The sequence below is a fragment of the Cuculus canorus genome, chromosome 12 (genome assembly GCF_017976375.1).
Source record: "Cuculus canorus isolate bCucCan1 chromosome 12, bCucCan1.pri, whole genome shotgun sequence".
Lineage (NCBI taxonomy): Eukaryota > Metazoa > Chordata > Aves > Cuculiformes > Cuculidae > Cuculus > Cuculus canorus.
Window position 1 is genome coordinate 8,843,027 of NC_071412.1, and position 23,868 is coordinate 8,866,894.

The following is a 23,868-nucleotide window of genomic DNA, read 5'->3' on the forward strand; positions in this document are numbered from 1 at the left end:
TTTGGTAGATATTAGTCGAACACAGAACAGATGATCATCCAGGAAGAAATCATCCTGTTGTTAATATATTCTTCAGGAACATTAGTGGACTGCTACAGCTTATGTTAGTCTCTTGAAGCTCAGCTGCTTTTTCCTCTACACATGTTCCATATTCAGCTTTGTTTTTCTCTGCTTAGAGATAAAGCCATCATTCAGATCCTCTTCATCTGCCAGTCCATTTTAGCAATTTTCCCCAACTGATGTTTTGATAATTCTCTCCCTCTTTCCTCAGTTTAGCCCATAGGAAATGTAGTATTAATAGACTAGTATCTAATATGCATTTCTATACCATGGGCAGGGAAAATGCTTTATTTCCATGGGACCAAAAATAACCTGAAATGATTGTAATTCAATTCCTTGCATACTTTGTGTCCACTTGGGAAAATTTGGCCCATGGCAGTTAGGAAGAGAACCTGACAAACTGATTTTTGCGTATAAGCTGATTAGAATCTGTTGACATGTTTCTGTTGGTGAAACGCGGCTTTGCTCATATCACGGTTGCTGTCTCAAAATTCATGAAGCCCAGTGTAATACTTATATTAATCACCCTGAAAATCTGATGTCATATGTCATGAAGCCATACTCTGCTAAAAAATGACTATTCAACCCTTCCCCCTCCAGAGAGCCATACCTGGGCAGGGGTTCAAGTCAGAGCTGAGAAGCTGTGTAACACGTTTTCCATGAATTCTTCTGTGAAATGGGTATATTTGAAGCTAGCAAGTTAAGGCAGTTACAACTTTTGACATCGAACCAAAAATAGATGCTTATGCTGATGTGACAACCTTTGAGCGCTGTGATGAATGAGCACTACTTTTTTGCTGAAAAGTGTTCCTTGTTTTCAAGCAGCTCTGCTAGTTGAAAAGGGACAATGTGTTTGCTGTCCTGAAAACATTCAGGAAAACATTTCAGAATGACAATGCACAGCCATGAAAATGTGTCTTCAAACCCCAAATCTGATATACAAGGCAAGAAGTCTTCCAGGCAGGTGCATCTTCTTGACTGATTTCTAAAGCAATGGCTCTGAAAATAGCAGGTGCTTTACTTCTTGCTCCTTGCTTACCTCCCGGTCTCACCCTTGTTATGGCTGGCATTCACTCCTGAGATGCCAGATCAGAAACAAATGCTGGTACTTCCTTACAAATACCTCCCCATTAAACACTCCCCATAATAACTGTGGAAGACAATGGGCTCTGGGTGACTCTTCCTCTCACAACGCTTCATGGGATTCTCTGCAATTATTTCCAATGATAATTATAAAGATAACACCATTTAAAATATCTAATGTTTTATTCAATATTTCAGTGAGTTTCAATTACTTCCAATTATAATTCAACAGCTTTCTATTTAAAACAATCATTGTCCTTTATAACCTGCTTCAAGTCAAATAAATTGTTTGTCTTCATTCATCATTGGCTTCTTCTATAGATATTCATTCTAAGTTTCCCTTTGGTTTTCCAGTTCCTCATTAACTTGTGCAGCCTTTCATTAACCCCTCATGTGCCCTCCAACTCTACTACACAATCAAGCCTCTTAGAAATAGCTATCAGTGCAGCTCCTGAGACAATTACAATCAATTAAACTTATTAAAAATCAATATAATTAAATTACTGGAAACAAGATCCAATCCTGATTGATTAAGTAGTGCTGGGGTGTGTAGAGCTGAGTAGAGGCTACTGGGCTAGGGATGAGCACTCTCTCTAGGAAGCAAAGGTGTCACCATGAGCAGCGATCTCATGTAAATATGAGCATAAGGCAAGCACGGGGAATGTTTTTACATTCTGTTTTTAAATCAGAATATTGTGGGGTAAGGCTATTCTTTCTTCCTCAGCTTTGTGGGGAAATAGTGCTTGAAAGGAAGGAGTCTCTTGAAGAGATGCTTGCAGTGATGTTAGGCTATAAGATGTTTTCTTATTTCTTTGCAGCATAAAATATAATCATGCCCTGATAGCAGAAACTGGCTATCCTGTGATCTTGGGAAAAAAAAAATGTTTGATCATAAAACTATTTGAATCTATGAAAAAAACCTCTCTTTCGATATGGGACAGGAAGAAACTCTTCATTTGCAAATTGTTTTCTCCTTGCAATTCTTTGAAGGTGAGAGTTCCCAGTTCAATAGCTTTACATAACCGTGAGAGATAGTGGGGAATAAAAAGTTTATTTTGTGTAGGTATAGAACAGAGAGATTTGTCCTTCATTTCACTCGATTTCTTTTCTTTTTTTTTTTTTCCTTTAAGAGTAATTACATTTCCCCCTCCCCCCAAAAAAAACCCCCAAAACCACAAATCTTTCACAATTATAAAAATCTTTCTTTTCTAGGTGGGTATTGTGAAAAAGTGAAGGCATGTTTTCTTATGTTCGGAATTTTTTGTCACAATGTTTTCACTAAAATAGGCTTCTCTTCTCACAAAAACAAAAAAACAAAACCAAAAAGACAAATACACATTACTATAAACATCCATAAATATTAAAAAAAAATTAATTTGAGATTTTTCTTCAGAAATAGAAAATTAGAGGAAATCAAAATAGGTCAGGAAAAGATTTCCATTTAGCCAAACCAGAACTTCAGAATTAATTTGTTCTCAATCAAAACATTTCAGTCAGTTCTAATTGCTGATCTGAAGTCACCCTGCAACATTCGGAAGGAGTTGATTTAGATGCTCCCATGGGTTCCAAGAATTGAAAAAATCATCAATCATCTTCCTGCTCTTACAGTTTGCTGTTCTTGAGTAATTCTCAAGATCATACTATCCTCTTGGCAAAACACTTTGGCTATATTTTTACCTAGCAACGATGACTGTAGTACCTACAGTCCCAATCCAGCAAAGCACTTAATACATATTTTTTAGTTAACATAGTCTCCTCGATGTTAACGAGGTATTCATGTACTTAAAGTTAAGCCCAACCTTAAGTGATTTGTTGGACAGAGTCCTAAGCCCTGGAAAGAGTAGGTGATGATGTTTGGTTTGCGGGAGTATCCACAGGTTTTAAAGAAGTGTGGCTTGGTTGTGGTCAGAAGTTGTATTGATTCAATTAAGTGAGTTTAGAAATTGATGAAGATCCGCTTAGGAATCTTACCTTTTGAGACTCCTTTTTAAGCCACCTTAAAGCTAATTCAATAAGAGGTGCTCTCCAAGCAGTACGAGAGTGGGACTTGCTCTGACTGACTGATTTCAGTTTGTGAATGATTTGCTGAGCTCCTGTAAGCATCTGCAATGAGTAACAGCTTGTACTGAAAAGTGAGATTTGTCCCTGGACACCCATAAGTAATCACCTTGCTGAAGAGGAGGTCTGAACAAGCAAAGTCAACTTTCTGAGGTTTTATACAAATTATATACTTTATAGCCATTTTTTACATCAAAGTGATCAACCTATTGTGATCAAAGCTCCATTTCAGGTCATATAACCTGGAAATTACTGTAATGTACTCTGCTGTAGTATTACGTTAAAAAACCCTACCATTATGTGTAGTTGGAGGGCAAAGAAGGTTCTTCCCATCTTCTTACACTTTGTAACCTTATGGATCCTTCTGAAAGCAGCACGTCACATCAGTCAGGATATATAAATACAGTTACAGAGTGCGGTGCAGCGGCATATCTGCCCCTAAGGGCTGTCAGAAAATCCCACGTCTTCCCTATAGAAGAGAATAAAACGTCTATTTCTTGAAAGTCACCAATCAATTGCTTTATTGTTTTCCTGCAGACTTTACACACACAAAAAATGTATTTGAAATGTCAATTCAAAACGCTTCAGAGACAAGTTTTTCTGACCAGTGAAAGATGACTAGTTACTGACAGCACTATAGGGAAAAAATACCTGTTGCAAAACATTGGCCAATGCCCTTGCCTTATTCTGGGAAGAAGATAATGCAAAGGGATCATGTAATTTGATGCAGGTCCACTGCAGAGCCAAGCAGGGCTTGGTGATATCAGTAAAGTACATCTAATCCAGGCCCAGTTCTCATTCGCCGCACTTAACATATGCTTCACTTGGATTTGGGTGAGTTTTGGTACAGTGTAATAGGTTGCCGCGCACTCACAGCTCATCCCGAGAAAACCCAATCTGCAAGTGAGTTATTCTGAGCTCTGTCAGGTACAACAAAGTGGCACAGCATGTTTTACTGCTCACATATTAATCTCTTCTCTCTACAAAGATAAGAGATAAAATATCAATGTATTAAATCTCTAATTCATTGATTTCAGAATTAGTCTTTCTATTTTATCTCTGTATCTGATCACAGCCATCCAGACACAAGGGACAGGTCTAAGAAATCCATAAGTACCAGTGTATGGTTAAACAACAGCTATTCAAGATAACATATAAACATTAAACCAAGGACAGATTGAAGTCAATATGCCCAAACATATTTTAATTTCTTCCTATTAAGTGGATAATTTTGAGAGACTTCCTAACTCGATCATCTTCTATTCTTTCCATTAATTCTTCTATCAATCCTCTTCTGGTTCAGGACGGAGTGGGAAAGTTGTTGGAGCACACCTGTGCTTCTTTCTCATTCTGGGTGGACTCAAGATGCATTGGAGTCAATTGCTTAGATGGGCCCCTGTGTATTTCCATGCCTCTGGCTTAGCCTGATGGGGATGCTGTGCTGACCCCTTCCTTTCACCTCTGCTATTGCTGCCTTTCCCGCTTCCTCAGAAGAGGACCTCTTGTCATAGCTCAGTTTGACCCCTCTCACAACTCTGCCTTTGTGGATCCATGTGCAAAGCCCAGCGTCCTCCAGGCAATCCATGCACCTGTCACTGAGCTTCATCCCATTCCTGCAGCCCTTTTTCCCTCTTGAGTAGCCAAGATGTGAGCTGCTGCCTGTTGGATCTGTCCACGTACCAGCTTTCTCAAGCCTGTTCAGTGATGATCGATTCCTTCCCCAAATCTGCCTGCCTGAAAGCCTGCCCTGGAAACATCCCGATACACGGCCGTTTACAGTTTACATTAGCAATGGGGACAGACAGTTAGGTGCTGTACACCTGAGTCAGGTCTGCTGCTGAGGTGAAGCGATTAAAGTATTAACTGCTGGAATAGCTGTCCATCCCACTCATCTCCATCAGAAGCAATTAATATGGATTATATATATTTTGCAAGAAGAATATCTTTCCTTTCAAACCTTGGAGTAACTCCAGAGAGGATTAAGTGGAAGAGTGAATGAGCTAATTTACATAAATTAGCTAAAATGTGAATAGTAATTTGCATTCAGAAAGGCTCTCTTTGACTCTTCATGATATATTGATGCCATCTGGAGAACCTAGCTATGAACCAGACGTTTGTTGGGCTGATTTTCCCCAGGCTGTCCTCACAAACTTTGCAGGTATGTTCAGAAATATTCCACCCTCCTCCGGTCACTTGCAGCAGGGTTAAAGACCTTTTCATATGATTGCCCTTTTTAACTCAACAGAGAACAACTCAGATAGCTTATGGAGAAATAGATGGTACATTAGAAATACTCTAACTCTTGTTCTTCAGCTATGGCAAATGCCCCCACAGAATGCTACATCGAATGTCCATATTAATGTGGCAGCAGGGTGAGGAAATGGCCAGGCTGGAGTTTCATGTAATTTTTCTTTTCTTGGCTTGTGTCATTTATTTGGGATCTATGCTTTGAGCTTCTTTTTATCTCTCTTTGCATTACATAGCTTTTCCTTGCATTATACTCTTTGCAGTCCCACTCTTTCCTTTATCAGGCAAGGAGATGTCCTATGTGCGACTGGTTTTCTCACACCATCACAAGGAGCTGGCTGCATCCTGCCCCATCCTTCTACACCCTGAAGACAGTCATGCCATAGTGACAGTCCCCAGTGCCTCCAGTAGAACATATTACCTGATTGCCACCCTCTTCCTCTGGTGGAATTCAGTGGATCACTCCCATTTTACAGAGTCGGGAACTGACACAATTTGCTGGGCGAGTCCTTAAGTCTTCACAGTTCATAAATACTCATACTTTTTGCTGCCTCTTGGAGCTGCTGCTGCAGCCATCACTAAATACCTCTATGAGAGGTCAAACGAGTGGTCTGCAGGCTCTGCCCTGTTGCTGAGGCTCACGGTAATGACCTGCTGAGGCTCAGCATCAATGCTTTATACAGACAAAATAATCTGGCTGGAGCTAGACCAGGCAAAGGTAAGACAGGTGGGGCATTTGTGGAAGAATGACAGTTAATGGCATAAATACCTTAAATGCCCTGAGGTTTTAGGGTGAAGAGACAAAGGCAAAGGGTCAGAGAAGTTCAAGATGCCAGAAATGAGCAGAAAACCTCTTTAGATGTAACCTTTTTAAAGCACAACAGTAAAGGAAGCTGTCATCAGATTTTGAATGTGATTTATAGTATTCTTGTGCAATCAGAATTGCTACCAACCTCTGAAAAACAACTATTTCCACAGCTCTTCTCCAAAAAATGTGTCTGAGCTAAGAGACAAACAAGAAGTGAGGCATGAGTCACTCGCTTATGTAATTGCCAAGTTCACAGATTGAACTCTCTGACAAGTCCAGTCTGTATCAGCTGTCCATGCTCCAAAGCCTGGATCTGAAATATCTGAGATGCTCAACATTTGACTAAATCTGATGATACTGGGATAGAATTAATAAGATTCGTTCCAAGTAAACGTGTTCAGAGAACTTTTTAATTGTTAAAATGATGCATAAGTGTTTGGTGATTACTTGGTAACTGTACAAAAATAAATCTATATATCCTGGAATAAAATTCTGAGAGCTCTGGAAAGCTCTCCCAGAGCTGCAGAATTAGAGGTCATTTCTGTGTGACCCGAGGGCTGAGATCAAATCAAAAACATCTAAGAAGTTTCAGACTCTAAATCCCTGATTGTACCTAATTCCTTTAGGCCATTCTTTTTCTTTTTGAGAACACCAGCAATAACTTTTTTATGCAACTTTGCATGAGTTATATAAATTTTTAATAGTAAAAGGCAAGATGACAACCTTCTGATTATGTGTTTTTTTCCTCTTGATGTCAGTAGGTCAGTACAAACTGTTTGTAGAGCAGCTCAGTATAATTTCTCCATTTGAAGAAACTATATTTTTTAAAAATGACAAATACATCCTTTGTCCTCATTTTCAAGAGCTAAGTTAATTATGTTTTTATTTCGGGAAACTCACCACCATCTAAATGAAATCTTTTCAATGATCTAATTGATCTGATCTGTGCTTTTTTTTCAGATTATTTCTTGGTAACCACTTGTGAATCCAGAATTGGAAAAATAAATTCAAAATCTTGCAAATCCCTACAGACAGAAAAAACATTTCCTTTATTGATCTAATAACAAATAGCAATAATAATGAGTGTCATAATTACAGCAATCGTGAGGATAGTTATTGGCAATTTAAATCAAACGTCTCTCAGAAAACAGTAGGAGTTGGGAAGGAGTGAGGTGGGTGGATGATGGCTTAGAAGGACGGTTATTGATCCAGATGTTCATGGAGGTTTAACTCAGGAAGAGAGGGTTAGATTTATTTTAGCTTTATGTGTGAAGACACATTGAATATTTTCTCAATTTTATTGCATGTGTATGACAAATTGTTGATTACACACAATTTATACAAACGTTACATGCTAAAGCAATTAAATACTCATTATGTGAGTTTTTCTGTCTCGAAAGGGGGGCCAGATACTTCCTGGGGGTCTCCTTCAGGCCTACCTTCTATGCTCCCGTACCTCATAGGCCAATCCTTACAAAACTGGCCTTTACTGGGCTGGGCTCGGAGCCAGTAACAGGAATCCTTGTTAAGATCCATTTTGAGTCAAAGAGCATTTGGGTAGATGGTTCAGCCAGACAAAATGGGAAGGTCTCCTAGACTTTAGGACAAGTTGTACAGAAGTGTTATTCAACCTTCAATTTGCTGACCTCTGAAACCTTCTTGCTTTCCAAGAATAAGCCCTATCCAGCAGATCTGAGCTTACCACCAATAGCTTTACAGTTTCATGAGATTTATAGCTACCCACTGCAAATCCCTCAGAAATAACCCACAGCCCCCCAGGCATCCTTGGGTCAGTAGGCTGGAAACTGTTGATTTGTACCGATGGTACAACTCCCTCAAAAAGTCCTGTAGGAAGGTGGTGTAGCATCCAGAATGTGCTGAAACTAATGGGATAGGCACAAATTTAAGCTAGAGATAATAGAGTGGAGAAGTATTCATGGCTTTAAAACTGCCCACTTGGGTACTGATAGCAATGCAGCTCTGATTGACCTAATTTACTTATATTCTCAGGCAGATCTTACAGCTTTGTGCTGCTGCTTCGTACTGTGGCACTGCCAGAGCTATGCAGTTGAAAGCTAGTGTGCGACCCAGCCACCTCTGCCTCACCGTGGGCACTGGCTATCAGGGTGAGGAGGGCAGTGCAGGTGTAGCAAGCATCAAGGCTGAGCCAGTGTTTCCCTTACAGTCCTGGGGATCTTCTCTATTTATTGGTTTTTAGAATTCCCTTCCAAGAAAAAATCATTGACAACTTTGCCTGCACTAACACTGGAAAGTCCCAACACTGATTAAAGTTGGTGTCTCTTTTTCTCTGTCTGTAGATATATGTGGATATGTGATTTGCCTATATCAGCTATGCTTTTCCCTGTGGACAAATATTTCGGTGTTACTGAGAGGAGTCTAAGCAGGTATTAAAAATAAAGAATTGCACTTGCTGTAGAATCAGGGTTAAATTACTAGTGCAATGATGGAGCCCCTCTCCTGCTTTAATCCATTTTAATCTCATTGTTGAGTTAATAAAACCTATTGGTTTACTAAATCAATGTAGGGTGTGATTCATTATTATGCATGGTGGTATACTGATCCTAACGCAAACTTTCTCTGCTACAGACTGGAGCATTACTGATCCGATGGAAGCTGGCTCCAGGGAAAAACTACCTCTTACCAGCCAACATAGAAAGATACTATGGTCAGTTTTTGCATGTGTGAGACAGAGGTTTTATTTGACTTTAATGGTGCCAACTGCACTTGAAATATTTTTACTAATGATTAAATCTACAAACAGAAAAGAAACCTCCCCTTTTTTAAACTTCATATTGGATTAATTTGTGACCATAAAGCAAAACAGCTTTTAGTGATAGAGGATTAGTCGAGAAAAAAATCACACAGAATATTTGGGGTTGAAAGCAACTTCTGGAGATCATCTAGTTTCTGTAGAGCTGCTTTTGAGCTGGTCAACCCCCTAATCTGTATTGGTGCAGGGGGTTATTCCTCCTGAGATGCAGAACCCTACACTTGCCTTTGTTGAACTTCATTAGGTTACTCTCGACTCAGCTTTCTAGCCTGTCCAGGTCTCACGGAGCGGCAGTACAGCCTTCCAATGTATCAGTCACGCCTCCCACTTTTATATCTTTAGCAGACTTGCTGAGAATACACTCTGTTCCCTCATCTGGGTCATTGACAAATACTTGGCCCACTCTTATTCAATGTGCAGCAGGTTCCCTGGGGAACATTGCTGACCACAGGCTTGCAATTGGATTCTGTGCTGCTGATTGTAAAAAATGAGCTCTGCCATCCATCCCGTTCTCAATTCATCTTGCTGTCCACTCCACCTATCCTGCACTTCCTAAGCTTACCTATGAGAACGTTGTGGGAGACAGTGTCAAAAGCCTTGCTGAAGTCGAGGCAGACAGCACCCACCTCTCTCCCCTCATCTGCCCAGCCAGTCATGAGATCACAGAAGGCTACTGGATTGTCCTTTTTGAGGACTGAAGTGATATTAATTTTTCTCCCGTCCTCGGGGACCTCTCCTGTTCTCCACGGTCTTTCAAAGATGATGGAGAGCAGTTTAGCAACAACATCTGCCATGTCCCTCAACACTTGTGGATGCATCCCACCAGGGTCCAAGGATTTGAAAGTGTCCAGTTTGCCTAGATGATCTCTAACCAAGGGACAGTCTTCCTTTCTCCAGACTTTTATCTCTTTCCTCCAGGGTCTGAGATTCCTGACAACCAGCCCTAACAGTAAAGACTGAAGCAAAGAGAGCATTCAGCAACTCCAACTTCTCTGCATCTAATTCAGCAGCAGGCCCACATTTTTCCTAGTCTTCTGTTTGCAAAATATAATTCTTAGTTTTATTCTTCCCTCTGCATTTATTAGAATGTCTGTATTTTCAGTTTGCTTTTCATTTTCTTTATGGCAGGCTGCTGGAGTTGAGGCATAAGTTAAAAAGATATATTTATATAAACTCTGAATTTTTGCTGTTTTTCTGTCTCAGATCACATCATTCTTGCTGACTGTCTTCATTTAGGAGAATCAATCTATATTTTACTAAAGAAACAGACAACCTTTCTTTCATGCTATTCCTCTCAATAGCTATCTGAAAACAATGAAGTTCTATGAACTTAGAAAGTATCTCTCTATTTATAGCTTTGCAGATACCATGGATCTGACAGAACCTTTTCAGGGTTTATTCTATTATTTTTAATTCTTGTAAAAGGACTTTGAAGGGCTTGAATCAAAAAGTGCTGGCCTCTTGGGAGGTGTAGACTGGATTTCCTGATCAATAAAAAGCATCCAGTCTGTGACAGCCTGTGTAAATCTGGGCTATATACAGCCACAAAAACTTACAAACAAGAATACATCCCAGGGTAACAAAAGCAGGACTCCCAAGGACTTCGTAACAGCTGTGAAAGACTCGAGGCTCTGACACATCAAGTGAGAGCAACTTAACAAGTTATCAAACATCAGAAGAGCTGAGGTAGCAGTCTGGGTACAATTTCTTGGCTTGTGACAAAGATATAATAATGCAATTTAATTTAGCTGACAGTGAAACAAAGTGAAGCTACATCATATTACTTTGCATTAGCTGCAGGCAAAGAGCATACATATGGACAGGTACGTTTGCTCCGCTGATGTGCAATATCAAGCCTCCATGACCTGATGTTTTATCTAAACCCTCAGATCTTCTTGCTTCAAATACCTTCATCTTTTACTACATCAGCCAAAGGGGATTCTTTAGCCAAGGCTGATCGGGGAAAGGCAGCAGTTGCACACCACTCCCTGTGCAGATTAATGTAATGCAAACAGATTGCACTGAGCTGATATGGGTTGGAGGAAATAAGGATGACAACTTAAATTGCCATCTGGCAATGGGAAGATGATGGAACTAGGAGGGCAAGGGCTGATATTAGCTCTCTGTGTTATTTATAGTGTAGTAAATGAAAAAACAAGGCAGATATGCATGTGAACGTCTAGTTGATCAAGGTTATGGTTGGCTTCTTATTGATTCCCTCATTTGTCCTCTTCCTTCCTGTTATTTTCTCCAGACTGGAATTATATCTGAATGGTAAATTTTCTTTTTCTTCTAAAGTTGTATGGTGAATGGCTTACAAAGATGTTGCTCTCTGCAGTGCCTCCAGGCACCACTGTAACACAATTTTACCAGGAGGTGGGGTAAAACCACATGCAATGTGACCTGCCTGGTTCAGAAAGTGGGTTCATGGGGGAAAAGAAGTAGGCAAGGAGTAAGAGGACATGGACAGAGCTCTCATCTGGAAGAAACAGAATACAGGTAGCTTCCTTCATCTACTTGCTGCACTGGCATATCTCAGAGTGCTGAGGTCCTAATGATGAATTAAATACAGCAGAACAGGGTCAGCAAACTCTAAAATCCATCGCTCAGTTTAGCAGCAGATGTGGAGGGCAGCTGTGCTTCTAGGATGCAGTGCTCCTTCCTTCCAATGCACCTACTGGAGAGGAGATTTTTTCCTGTATGTGTTCCCCTTGCTGCTGTTCCTATCTCAGTTCACTTCTTGGATCATGCATTTCAAACCAGTAGACCACTCTGGCTTTTTAGAGCAACTGAGCTGGCAAGAGCTGCATCAATATAAAGATCCTCTGACCAAAATTCCAGCTACAAATCACTGTCAGATTTACGTGTTTTTTACCGTGGAGCTGGAGTAGATATATATGTATGCAGGCCCACAAAAAGAATCCATTCCCATAGTCCATGGAATATTTTCAGTTCTTAACCCAGGGTTGTATCTGTGCACAGAGAGAACAACAAGGGAGTAAGGGGAAGCAGCAGAGAGGGAGAAAAAATTAGGACGCCTGTAGAGTGATACAGATATTAATATGAATTCAGTTATTCTGCTGAAAGCAGAAGTGATAGGCAGGATCTAGAGGAGTATTACAGTGGGGGTCTTCTGAGGTTCCCCTGATTTTACACAGTCAGGTGAAATAATCATAAAAAAAGCCTAGGTGAAAAGCTCTAACCATTCCAGTGTCTCTTTACTACTCCCAGTGCTAAGCTCTCTCCTTGTGCACCTGTGTATGGATATGCCCATGTACCCTCCAGATTAGATTTATCTTAAAATAAATGCCCTGGTGACTCCTACAGCACAATCTCAGCTGGCAGCCGTTGCTCTTGGCTGGCTGCAGCTCAACACTGTGTGGGTTATGCTTTCTTGTTCCCAGCACAGGGCAGATCCAGCAGGGAAGAGACACAAACTCTGTTTTGCATCAAGGCCAGGAAAAAAATCTTCATGCATAGATCTCATAGGCAGACAACTCAAATCACTGGCACAGAACTAAACTCTGGAGTCCTTGTAACACCTGGAGGATTGTTCTTCTTAACCTACTTGCATTTTATTTTACTCGTCTCTTATTTCTACCTCTGCCGCTCGAACCCCTAAGTTACAAATCTGTCTAGTAGAAGAATCTCTGCTCTGTCAAATGGCCTCCCTAGGCTTTAGAACTCCATTAATTAGCATCTTTTAAATGGTTGGGTAATATTCGTTTCTCCTTTTCAAAACCATTTCCCCAAGCCCTAATTTTAATAAAGCTGGTGCTCATGAACATTTGAATATTAAAGCCTTTGGTTACAGAAAGACGAAAGAGGCATTTTAAAAGACAGCCGAGCAAGGATTACTTAAACGACTGACATAATTTTGTGTGTATGTTTGCATCTGTGAGTGTGCAGCACCTCTGAGATCAAACATTGTCTTAAAGGCGTTTCTGTGTCAGTGTGTGTAAGGTCAGAGTAAGTGTAATTTGGGAGGAGGCTGTGTCTGTCAGGATAGTAACAATATCGGGGCCCTGGGGAAACATAGTACGATGCAATATGTTTAAGCGTGGATGACAATTTATTTCAAAACACACCAGAAAGGGCTGTGTTTGCTTTGTATAGTCGCATGCACTGTTTCAGGTGTGAAAGGTGAACTGAAAGTTACCTTATACTTAAAGATCTTGTCCTGGGAAGGTTGTTCCATATTTTTTTATTGAGCGTATAAAACTGGGATTACCTCACTCAAACTTTATAACCCCACCAGCTGGGGCTGATGATACCAAAGGCATTGTGCTTGATTTTCTGCAAAGCGTTTATTTGTTGGGGGACGACGCTACTAAAATCAGGTAGGTATATAATTTTATATTCTTTTTACATCATCATGAAAGGCCTCCAGTTCAGCAGGGTGTCACTGACATGGTATTTCCTCACCTTGCTAACAAGGTTCAGCTTTGCCCCGGAGGAACCAGAGGGCAGCCTGCACTGTGTCACCCTTTCTGTTTTCTCCTGAGGTTGACAACAGAGGTGTCAGACTGACGATGGTTTTTGTTATGTTGATACATCTTATCAACTCCGGACAGGGCATATACTCTCTTCTGATTCATATCTCACAGGCTAGCAGATCAGATGGCAACGATTTCTCTCTTATCACAAATCTAAGGCTCCATGATCACTAAGGTATAAGTATTTCTCCAGATACTTCAGCCTGCCTGGGCAAGATTTACAGTGGTTTCATTGCTGAAAGGCTTTATACAGTGTTAAACCTCTCCTGAGTCAGAGAGCTGCCTATCAATGGATTGTTATTTGCTCAAAAAGCAGCTGTATTTTCCCACTAGATGTAATGGCACAGCCATGATCTGTAGCTGTTGTAAAATGATTATAATCTGTTATTCACAGCCCGACGAAGGTGTGGTCACGAGGTTTTGCTGAGCTGTACCCACTACACGAGTTAATTTAATACCTTAAAAATAGATTGGAAAATTGGTTCTTCTTTTAGTTCACCTGCCATGACCTTATCTCGCTGTCTCCTATGCTGTAGCCATTGCTGACCCCGAAAGAACCCTGAGCAAACCTTGCGGAGCCCATTCCAGTTGCCAATTCACACACTGGCGATGGTCCTCGCCTCTGTTGGAGCTCAGGCTCACACGGAAAGACTCAGATGAAAGAAACAACCTGTTTTTTCAGTGACAGATTCAGGCAACAGTTTCAATTCTTAAGTTGTTTTCTTCTTAACAAAAAGGCTTTTAAGGAACCTGAAGCACTCTGTCTCTCTCGTGCAGGTGCAATGCTCTGTGTGACACGAATGTATGTGCTGCCTTGAGCCCTCGTCCTTTCTGCAAAATTTTGAACCTCTATCCACTTAACTTTAAGGAGGTGTTCCTTAGATGACATCTCTCACAGAACAGACGTGGGAGGTCAAGGTACACTGAGTTGCAGAGAAAAGGCCAGTACACTGTATTTGGAGGTCAGCATGTTCAGTTCGGAAGAACTGCAGCAAAAGGAGAACGTGAGAGAGTCCTTGGGCTCCCACGTTAGAACTAGAGCCTTGAAGATGGCTCCTCTTCTCCTCTAAACCGTTGAAAATGTGTGTGGTGCAGAGAATCTATCTACAGAGGTACGATTGCAAAACTTTGGTATTTACATTCGTGCTTTGCATGGTCACAAACCCAAAATGAGTACATAATGCTGAAATTTGACTCCTCTGCCCTCTTCTGCTCTGAATTGTCTCTGTGGTCTGGGCTTGTTTCCAAAGGATACCTTTGCAATTCCGAATATTGGGTGCAAATGGATATTGGGTGAAGAAGAGGGTCATTTGGATTTGGTGCAAATGAGCCTAAAGACAGTCCATCATTTCGGAGGTACTAGTGGAAGGTTGAAGTTGAATGGGTAAGACAGTGGAGTAACTGTCTGGGTAAAGAGGCAACAGCCACACTGTCGCTCTTCAGTTGCACGTGGATCACGAGCAGATCTATCTTCCGTGGCCTATTTTTGAGAGGCAGCCCCTCATCCTGCGGCAGAGGAGCCCAACAGAGCAGCAACCACTGCACGTAGCTTCTCAGGCTGCTTTGCGCTCAGCTTACCAGAGGGGTGTGGGCCCCGCATGTGATTTTATTGGTCTCTTGTTGGAAAAATCAGAAAATTTACTTTCTTAGAAGAGGCTTAATTTCCCTACCTGCAGTAAGAGCAATCAGCTTCCAGGTCAAGGGACACAACAGCAAATATAGTGTGATGAACAAGGCTTTTTGTCAGGTTTATGTAGAATTTTAACAGCTCCAACCATCCCACAATGTGCAGGATGTGCCTGCCTTGTTTTCTGCAGTGGGTGGTCTTCTGCTTCTCAAGTTTTGCTTGAGGTTAATACACAGGATGATTTCTTTCAAAACCTGGAAAATTCTGTCTTGTTCACACTCGTGGCAGTAGAAACCAGATCTTCAAAGAAAAAGAAGAAAAAAAAAGAGAGAGAACAGGAATTTTAAATGCTCAAAGTAAAATATTTACTTTATCTTATTTCTCTGCATCTGATAAAATAATTGCCTAAAAGTGGAGACCCTTCCAGGTGGGATGGAGAATAATACATTTTTTTCAGGGAGATGCGTAATAGGTGAAAGGGATTATTCTTCATTCTAAGTGCAGAATAAAACCCAGCTTCAGGCCTTCATGGCTTAGGATGAATACATGTTTTCATGATTTCTATGCACATGGAGGAAAGTGAATATTTTCTGTTACAATAATAGCATTTTTAGCCACAATTGCCTGTTATATTTGCATTTCCTACAGGTGGAGATATTGGTTTCCACAAAGGGTTTGCTATGGCTGTTCACCTTTCAAATCTCTTTGTGATATTATGAAATACCAGGCTACCGAGTAATCAGCATGTTTTTTTTTTTCCTAATGAACACACATGCGCAGGCAGTAATTTCTTTATTCAACTCCTTGTGCAGGTTTGCAATTTATTCCAAAAGCAAGCAGCAGCATACAGAGAGACCACATTATGGTTCAGGAGAGAGATAGAGTCCCTTCTCAGGGACTGCCCTGGGAAGAAATCCAAAGGCCATTTGTTCACTGGCAGCCCGTGCCACTGTTCATGGCAGTCTGTTTAACTTCCTCCGTTCAAAGAATTTGAGTTTGAATTTTTAATTTCTTTATCAGGAAGCCTTTCCTCTATCATTCATTATGTCTCTTTGTCAGCATGGAAATAATCCAAATCACCTAAATTTATTTTTCCCTTGTTCTCTATTTTTATTGCAGTCTGATGAAAGTGGTTTGGTCAGGTTCCCATTTGTTAATAGGCAGATTCACTTTCTGATTCTCAGTCACACACAACGCAATAAGAAAACAGCTCACCGGGGTGATCAAAACACCTCACTGGAATCATTTCTGCTTATTTCGTGTTTTGCGATTATTCTTCTTCTCTTTTTCCTTCAGCAACATGGAGCTATTGAGTCAAAATTAGGTTGCCAACATCACTTAAAAATAGATAAACTATTGTAAATCCCTAGTCGGTATTAGAATCCATAGGCAGCCTGAAAGAAAAAAAAAAGCCAAACATTTATCTTGGAATCAGTATAATTGACACAGTTATTCTTTGTTTTACCAACAAGCCCTGAATTTCAGATTGCTTGCTTTTTTTTTTCTACTGGCGCTGGTGAATATCAAAAGTGTGGAAGCAAAGATGGGATGCCAGATAGTTGAGGAAAAAAATTATTAATCCACTTTCTTCTTCTGCTCTGACCTCAGTCTGCTGGAAGGAGAAGAGTGTGAAGGTGAAAAGGGCAGGGAAACAATTTCTGAAGACCTATGCAACAGCTACAGGAGAAGAGAATGAAAACAGATCTGAAATTCCTTAAAGTATTGTTTTATTCCTGTGATGACCTCACTCAAACTATCTTTCACCTCCATTTTAGCTTCTTCTACAGAGCAAAAGGGGGAAAACAGGCCAATGAAGAGGGATAGGAAATATTTCTCTATTTCACAGTCTTTCCCAGAGATTTCGTGGTATCAGAACGGAACAGACCTATTCCCAGGTTGAACCTGGGGCTTTATGCTTCACGAAGACCCAATTTGCAGCAGATTTCAGTTCTGCAAGGCCAGAACCACCCTTTGTCAAGCAGATCCTGTCCTCGAAGCTTAAAGAAAACTTATGCTAACATGAAGCTGATAGTCTTGCCACTCAGCGTTGCTTCCACATGGGGCTGTGGAAACGGAACAACAAGCAAATGGTAATCCCTGCTGATGGGTAGAATGAGGAGGGTTCCTAGGCTTACACATCATGTCTTCCTACAAGGAGAAGTGAGCTGTGGTCTCAAAACCCTCTTTCCCTCCAAGCAGAGCGCTATCTACCTGTCACAAGTCCTAACTTGATGTGTTTTCGATGCGGTTTTACATGATGGATGGTTTGGGCCCCCTACCACTTACCTGCCAAAAGTTAATGTAAACGCCCCAGAACTTCGCAGAGGAAATGAAAGCCCAGGATGTTTCTGAAATCTGGGAGACAATTAGTGTGATTTACATCCTTGGCATTACAAGGAGCTTCAAATTTCTCCTGTTCCCATGAAACGTTATTGGAGAGGTGGGGGCTTGGGAAAATTATGTTGGCTGAAATACATCGATCAAGATGCCTGTGAATTCTGTAGGTGTTAACACAGATGGAAAGCTGATAACAGGCTGGGGGGGGGTTCAGATCATGCTGCCACACAAGGACATACTTTTACAGATGCTGAAACTGCTGACCTAACTGCTTTTCATTAGAAAACTACTGCTTTGAATGGGCAAGCAATGTCTTTACTATACTTAGAGGTGGATTATGTGGTGGGAAAAAAATAGAAGGGCTACTTCATGTGCCAGCTTATGAAACTGCCTCTGAGTGCTGCCAGAAAAGGAGAAATGCACAGCAAAAGCTTCTCAAAATCTGGCTTTAATGAGAAGCAGGTGTGAATTTTGCACAAATTTAGGTTGTAGACTGACTCCATGGGAAAAGCAACCTATTATTGTGATAGGGAATGAAAGGAGCAGAGAAGCAGGAACCTGTGGACTCCAGGCCTTAAGATTTAGTATGGTGACATATGACGAACTATTCGATGTCGCTGTTCTTGGAGATCAGTCATTCTCATCCTTGGGACTAAAGCTGCACAGTTTGTGGCAGGCTCGCTGCTGATTGGGAGGTCGGAGGGGCACTGGGTACATGGGAAATGCTGCTTGGTGAAGGGGAGCATCAAAAGCCTCAGCGCTGAAGGCTCTGAACCAGAACAAAAACACAGGGCAGTGGCAGACAGAAGTGAGTGATGCTGTTGGAACGGGGCTAATAAGAGTTTTCCATTTTTTTCAGACTGTTTAGGGAACTAGTCAGTGTAACGGCACCTTTAATTTTTATAATATAATTTAACTTCACACATTTTTGCCCTGTATAACCTCCTCTCGCCTCCTCCCAAAGAGATCATTTCAATGCACACTGGTGAGTCGCCATGGAGACACTACAGCCATGTGATGGCAAGACGTGACTCCACACAGTCGGAGCCTTACCGCTTAATTATTTATTAATAGGCTTTTACCCTTATAGCCTCAAGAGATGCAACATCTTGTTACCAAGGCTGGGACAGAAACAAGAAACAAAGGCACAAAAAAGGGCGGAAAAACACAAGCGATTACAAATAATTAATTAAAAGCACTAGAAACATGCCAGGAAACATGTAATAGGAGTGGAAATTGAAATAAAAAACCTATAGGTCAATACTGTTAAGCTGAGAAAATATCTTGCTTGATAGAGGAAAAACACTAATATGAAGGTGAAGTTTGTGACCTTAGTGTGTACGTGGTCAGTTCACTGTGTGCTCACTGTAATCTGCTGGGAGCCTTCATGGAAATGTATTGTGCATGTTCTTGGTTGGGAAAGAACCCTAACGGGTTGATCATCTTGCCCTACCTTTAAAATCTTTCCATAAAGATTTTGATCACCCATATGAGGAATAAGGACCATGGGGAACAACAGGACCATGTGGCTTCAATGACTGGTCACAATTCCTGAATTCTAGAGGGTCTCTGGCAAACATTTGTGAAAATCTTTCCCTGTCTGAATTTTTGCTCAAAACAGACCTGGCAAATAATGGGTCAATTCAGAGGAATGAGTGCCAGTTTATAGAAAAGGTCAAGATGCACAGCAAGATTTCCTTGCTTTGCATTTGTTTAATTGAACAGCGAATCCAGACTGTTATAATGGAAAATAAGTAGAGGCAAAACAGTTATTTCAGTCATCATCTTTGTATCTTTCTGCTTTCCCCCAGACCTCTAGAAGAGGTACAGCATTGGCAGACCGTGTGCCATTTTTTTCTGAAGTCTTCTGCCCAATCTAATTAACCCAACAGCTTTCTTAGGGATCCCTGTGACTGCCTACAATAGGTGACTTTACACTAGAAGGAGACAGAAAACAAGTTGTTGCTTGTTTTCAAGGGCTTGTAAGGGGACGTCTGTGCACCCTAGATAAATAACAGATATGACATGACAATGCACTGGGCAAGAAAAATGAAAATAATTTCATAGTACATCTTCAAAGTGCGTGTGGGGGGAAAATCCTTCAACCCCAAGCACAATATAAAGCAAAACTAGAGGAAGCGCTTGGCTCAGAGCCAAGCAAATTTAAGGAACAGATCTAGCAAACAATGAAAAGAAACAGCTCTGACCAAAAACAACCATTAAATGTTAAATGCTGCTCTTGTAACTGACAACACCAACGACTTTAAAGGGCTGTTTTACTAGCATGTAGGTGTGTGTGGGGAATAGTTAGCCTTTCAAAAGGCTGCAAGTAAATTTGTTTTTCTTGTGTTTTGGAATTTTTAATGGGATTTGTTGTGAGTGGTTTTTGGTTTTCTTTACAAATTTGTGGTAATTGAAAGTGAAATCTAGGGCCCAGCTAATTACAGTCAATGAGATTGGAGCACTTTGCATCTGGTCTGCATGGGCTTGAAGCACTGTAGGATTCCCAAGCCTACCTGCCCTCAAAACTATAGGGCAGGTTCACCTGGAGTCACTTCTTTCTACCACACATGAATAAGCCAAAAAATCTTGTGATAAGTGGACAGAGAGGAGAGGCAGTGGACAGCCAGGAAGGGAAAGGTTTTGCTCACATTCCTGTGCGTTTTGAATAGCATTTCCATTCTTCCCTCATTTCCTTTGCTTGTTATGCACTATCCCGAAGCACGATGTGCTGCTGGCTGCATACTTAGTCATGCAGTGGCGTTAGGTGCGATCTCTGTTTATCTCAAGCATTATCTAATGTTCAGGCTTCTGATATTTAAGCATCCAAGAGTCCTTATTACATTTTTCGCAACCATTTCTTCCTCCTTTGAAGAAGGATAGTGCTAGGATCCTCCCCTTCTGCACGAAGGAGCCTAAGGGAAGGACTTCGGGTACAGAGGAGCCTCAGACAACTTGCAAAAATTGATGTCCTGGTCTCGTCTTGCCTGGCACAGGTCAGTAGTATGCATCAAACCCATCTCCAAACACTTTTCTTGCTAGTGCTAATTGAGAACAGACTTGATCGCTTTTGCTTATGTAAACAAACCACAGAGCCAAAAGACTTGTTGGGAACAAGGGCTCAAGCTACTGCTTTTTCTTTGCTGCTCCGCTCTTCTCTTATCCTCTTGTCCATCCTCCCAGCACTCCAAAGTCTCTGTCAGTTTGTTTCCTCAACCTCTGTTGACTCAGCAGTGCATTGGCAAGAATTCATCCTTACCCACTCCCCTGGATTTTTTTGGAAACAACACCTAACAGCTCTTGTATTCTCTGACACTAGCCAGGTGATTTTCTAATCATATTTAGTACAGCAAGATTAACCTGTCATTAAAAATATAATTGTTCTTCAATTTGCAGTTCTTTCTTAAACGGAGGCTGAGCAGAGCTCCAAAACCCTGACTGGAACTTTACTGCAAAGCCTCTGGCAACAAAAAGCTTATTATTTGCAGAAGAGGGGATCCTAATTGGAAAAGATGATGAAGAGAAAATAGTGAATCCCCAGTAATCTCCTTCCAAAATGATAATGCATGTGGTATAATGAATATTAATGTATCATATTTATGAAATGGGAACACTGGAGTACAAGATAAGTTTTCTTTCCCTGTGCATTGTACTTGGCAAATAAGACTCCGTGGAGTCACATTCACCCAGCATTTGTCCTGCACACCTATGTCTCAGACACAGATGAACTGCTGCAAACAAAATGAACCCCAAATTTCCTTTCTTTATGAGACCACAATAGCAATCATCTCGTCTCTGGCATTCCTTACCTACAAGCCTCTTCTTGGTCATTGCTCATTTCAATCAAACATAGCATTCCTCACACAGCCTTGCTCATCCCTATGAAGCCAAGAAGCCTCATTAACACGGCCCAATTCTGCTGAAAACACAGTGTTGTTCTAATTTTCAGTAAATACTGACTTTCAATTTAAGCTGTCCTGGAGAAAGGGAAATGTTTTATCTCTATTAACATTAAGTTTCAACATCATTCAACTGGATTTTAAGAGTCAGGTTTTTCAGCCCTTCCTGGCCTCTTGAAGGCACTGGAACTACTTCTGTGAGTAGGTGCTAAGCCAAAAACATCAAGAACTCATAATCTAGCCCTTACTCCTTAGATATTAAATGCTAAAAAGTACCATTTTTTTTTCCTGAAGCGCTTAGTGGCGATGCTGTTACCCAGAGATCCCGTTGTACTGGCCAAATTCTTGTTTCCATCACTGTAACCATAGTACATACAGTTTTCTAGGACAATTGCCTCTCCCTTAAGTATAGTCATTACCTGTTCTGGCAGACTTCTTTGTAATTTAACATTGTAGACTTTAAAAATAATTCCCAGAGAGTTGAAGTTTACTGGGGAGAAATATTCTTTTATTTACTTGCTCATTCCCACACTAATATCTTCCTTCTATCTGCTTCCTTCGGAATTGAGTGGTTAGCATACTTACTGTGTAGAAATGTAGATTTCCCCTGGTACTCCTTGGAGTAGAGAAAGGATAATTTCAGACATTTTCCTCTTTAGGTAATGCATCTGCCTGAGCTACCTCTATATTTCTATAGACAAATGAGACTGACAGCCTGGGAGAGCAGGAAAGGAAGAGCCATCACACTGATAAAAGACCTGGGTGGGACTCCAGGGATGTGCACTCAGCTCTTGGCCACAGACCCAGTATGTGACCTTAAGAAAACCATTTAATCTCCGTATCCCTTAGTTCTCTACTTTTCAAAAGTTTTACTTTCCTTCAACTCTTTTTCTATCATGCTGGTGTAGGTTACAAGCTCTTAGATATCATCTCCACCTCATCCTGTCATACTATTTAGCAGAAGGGAACACTGATCTTTGCAGAGGTCTTTAGAAACTAGAGCAGAGGTAAAAGAACAACAGTGGCAATGGGAAATGCCATCCTCAGGACTACAAAGATGATTCCCTGTCTTCTGATTTCAGCCCACATAATCCCCACAGAAAATCGAAGTGTTGCCATCATCATGTAGTCCCACTAGGACTACAGAAATGATTCACCTACAAAATACTTCATTAGTTATCACTCCTAAGACGATGATTTGAATGTAAGTGTGGCTCTGGGGCTGTCGTAGATCTTTGCAAAGGTTGAACATGCAGTATGACAGCAAGTCATGTGCTCTGGATTTAAACCAGCAACGTGCAGCTTAGAGGCTGCGGCATGCACAAGACTATCTTCAAACACATCCATGACAGGGTGCCATACATGGGATGTAGTGGCATATGTCCTATAGGGACAACAGGACATGCAATTTGGAATGCTCTTCCTTCATTCTACCTCCAGCAAATGTTGGAGGATTTGCATTTGATGAAGTGCTGAGGGACATGGTTTAGGGAGTGCTAGGAATGGTTGGACTCGATGATCCAATGGGTCCTTTCCAACCTTGTGATTCTGTGATTCTGTGATTCTGTGATCTGTATGTGTTATTTCAGGAAACATCTGGAGCTGTGAGACACCACCTCCGCTAGACTGTCTGAAACCTTCAGCCACTGCCATTCAGGGCAACCTCTACATATGTAATAATAATTTTATTCAGGCGATGTATTAGAAATAGGACATGTGCAACTGTTGTGTGGTTCCCTGCACTTTCTGGAATGGCTGTTTGAAAATGTGGATTAAAACTGTAGGCAGAAGGGTAGTTGCCATGGAAACTGCATTACTGGAAGCTTCATTTCAACCTTTTCTTCCTTCTGACAATTTTCTACCCATTTTACTGCTCTGAACAGGTACCATTCCATCTGGGGTCTCCCTTGCTTTCATCAAAATATCTTCGATGCCAGAAGCTATGAGCCTGGGTTTGAAAGTGAATTTTTAGTGGAATAGGTGAAAGCAGTGCCTGAGTTGCACTGCGAGGCAGTTTTGTGGGGGTCATGGGAGGAGCTGATTTCACTTTTGGCTCAGTGGCCAAGCAGAAGACCTCAAGGAGTGACTCTTACAGGGCCAGTATTGGCAAAAGCCACACTGGTTCGTGCAGGACTGTGCTGTGAGTACATTGGTCCAGTGGTGCTGGGGGTTGTCTCAGGTGTGCCCTCCTGGGAGAGCAGTCCCTCCAGAGGACTTGGTATGCCCTTCAGAGGATTTGAAAGCAGTTTGGTTTGCAATGTCATGAGCCAAAGTGAGAACCTTACTTCTCTGCCTCCCTGTCTGGTCCACAGATGTGATTCCTTCAGACACTCCAAGCTACACAAACTTGGATTACCAGATTTGTCTGGCTGTTCTGGTTTTCACAGCTGCCACTTTAGGGCTGTGTTACACTGTTAGTGGAGGTGGCTCTCCAGACTTCCTCTGGTTCTTATCTGGGATGG

General features: G+C 41.2%; 1 long non-coding RNA gene across 3 annotated transcripts in view; it reads right to left on the reverse strand.

Annotated features, from left to right (window-relative positions):
• Positions 1-2,359: 2,359 nt before the first annotated feature.
• Positions 2,360-23,868, reverse strand: part of LOC128853388 (uncharacterized) — a 110,181-nt gene continuing 88,672 nt past the window's right edge. The window contains exons 3-5 of one of the 3 annotated variants that reach the window (XR_008451904.1): positions 16,386-16,564; positions 15,214-15,470; positions 2,360-3,670 (exon numbers count right to left, since the gene is read on the reverse strand). This is a non-coding gene — a long non-coding RNA (uncharacterized LOC128853388). The other 2 variants (XR_008451905.1, XR_008451903.1) reach the window with 2 other exon arrangements.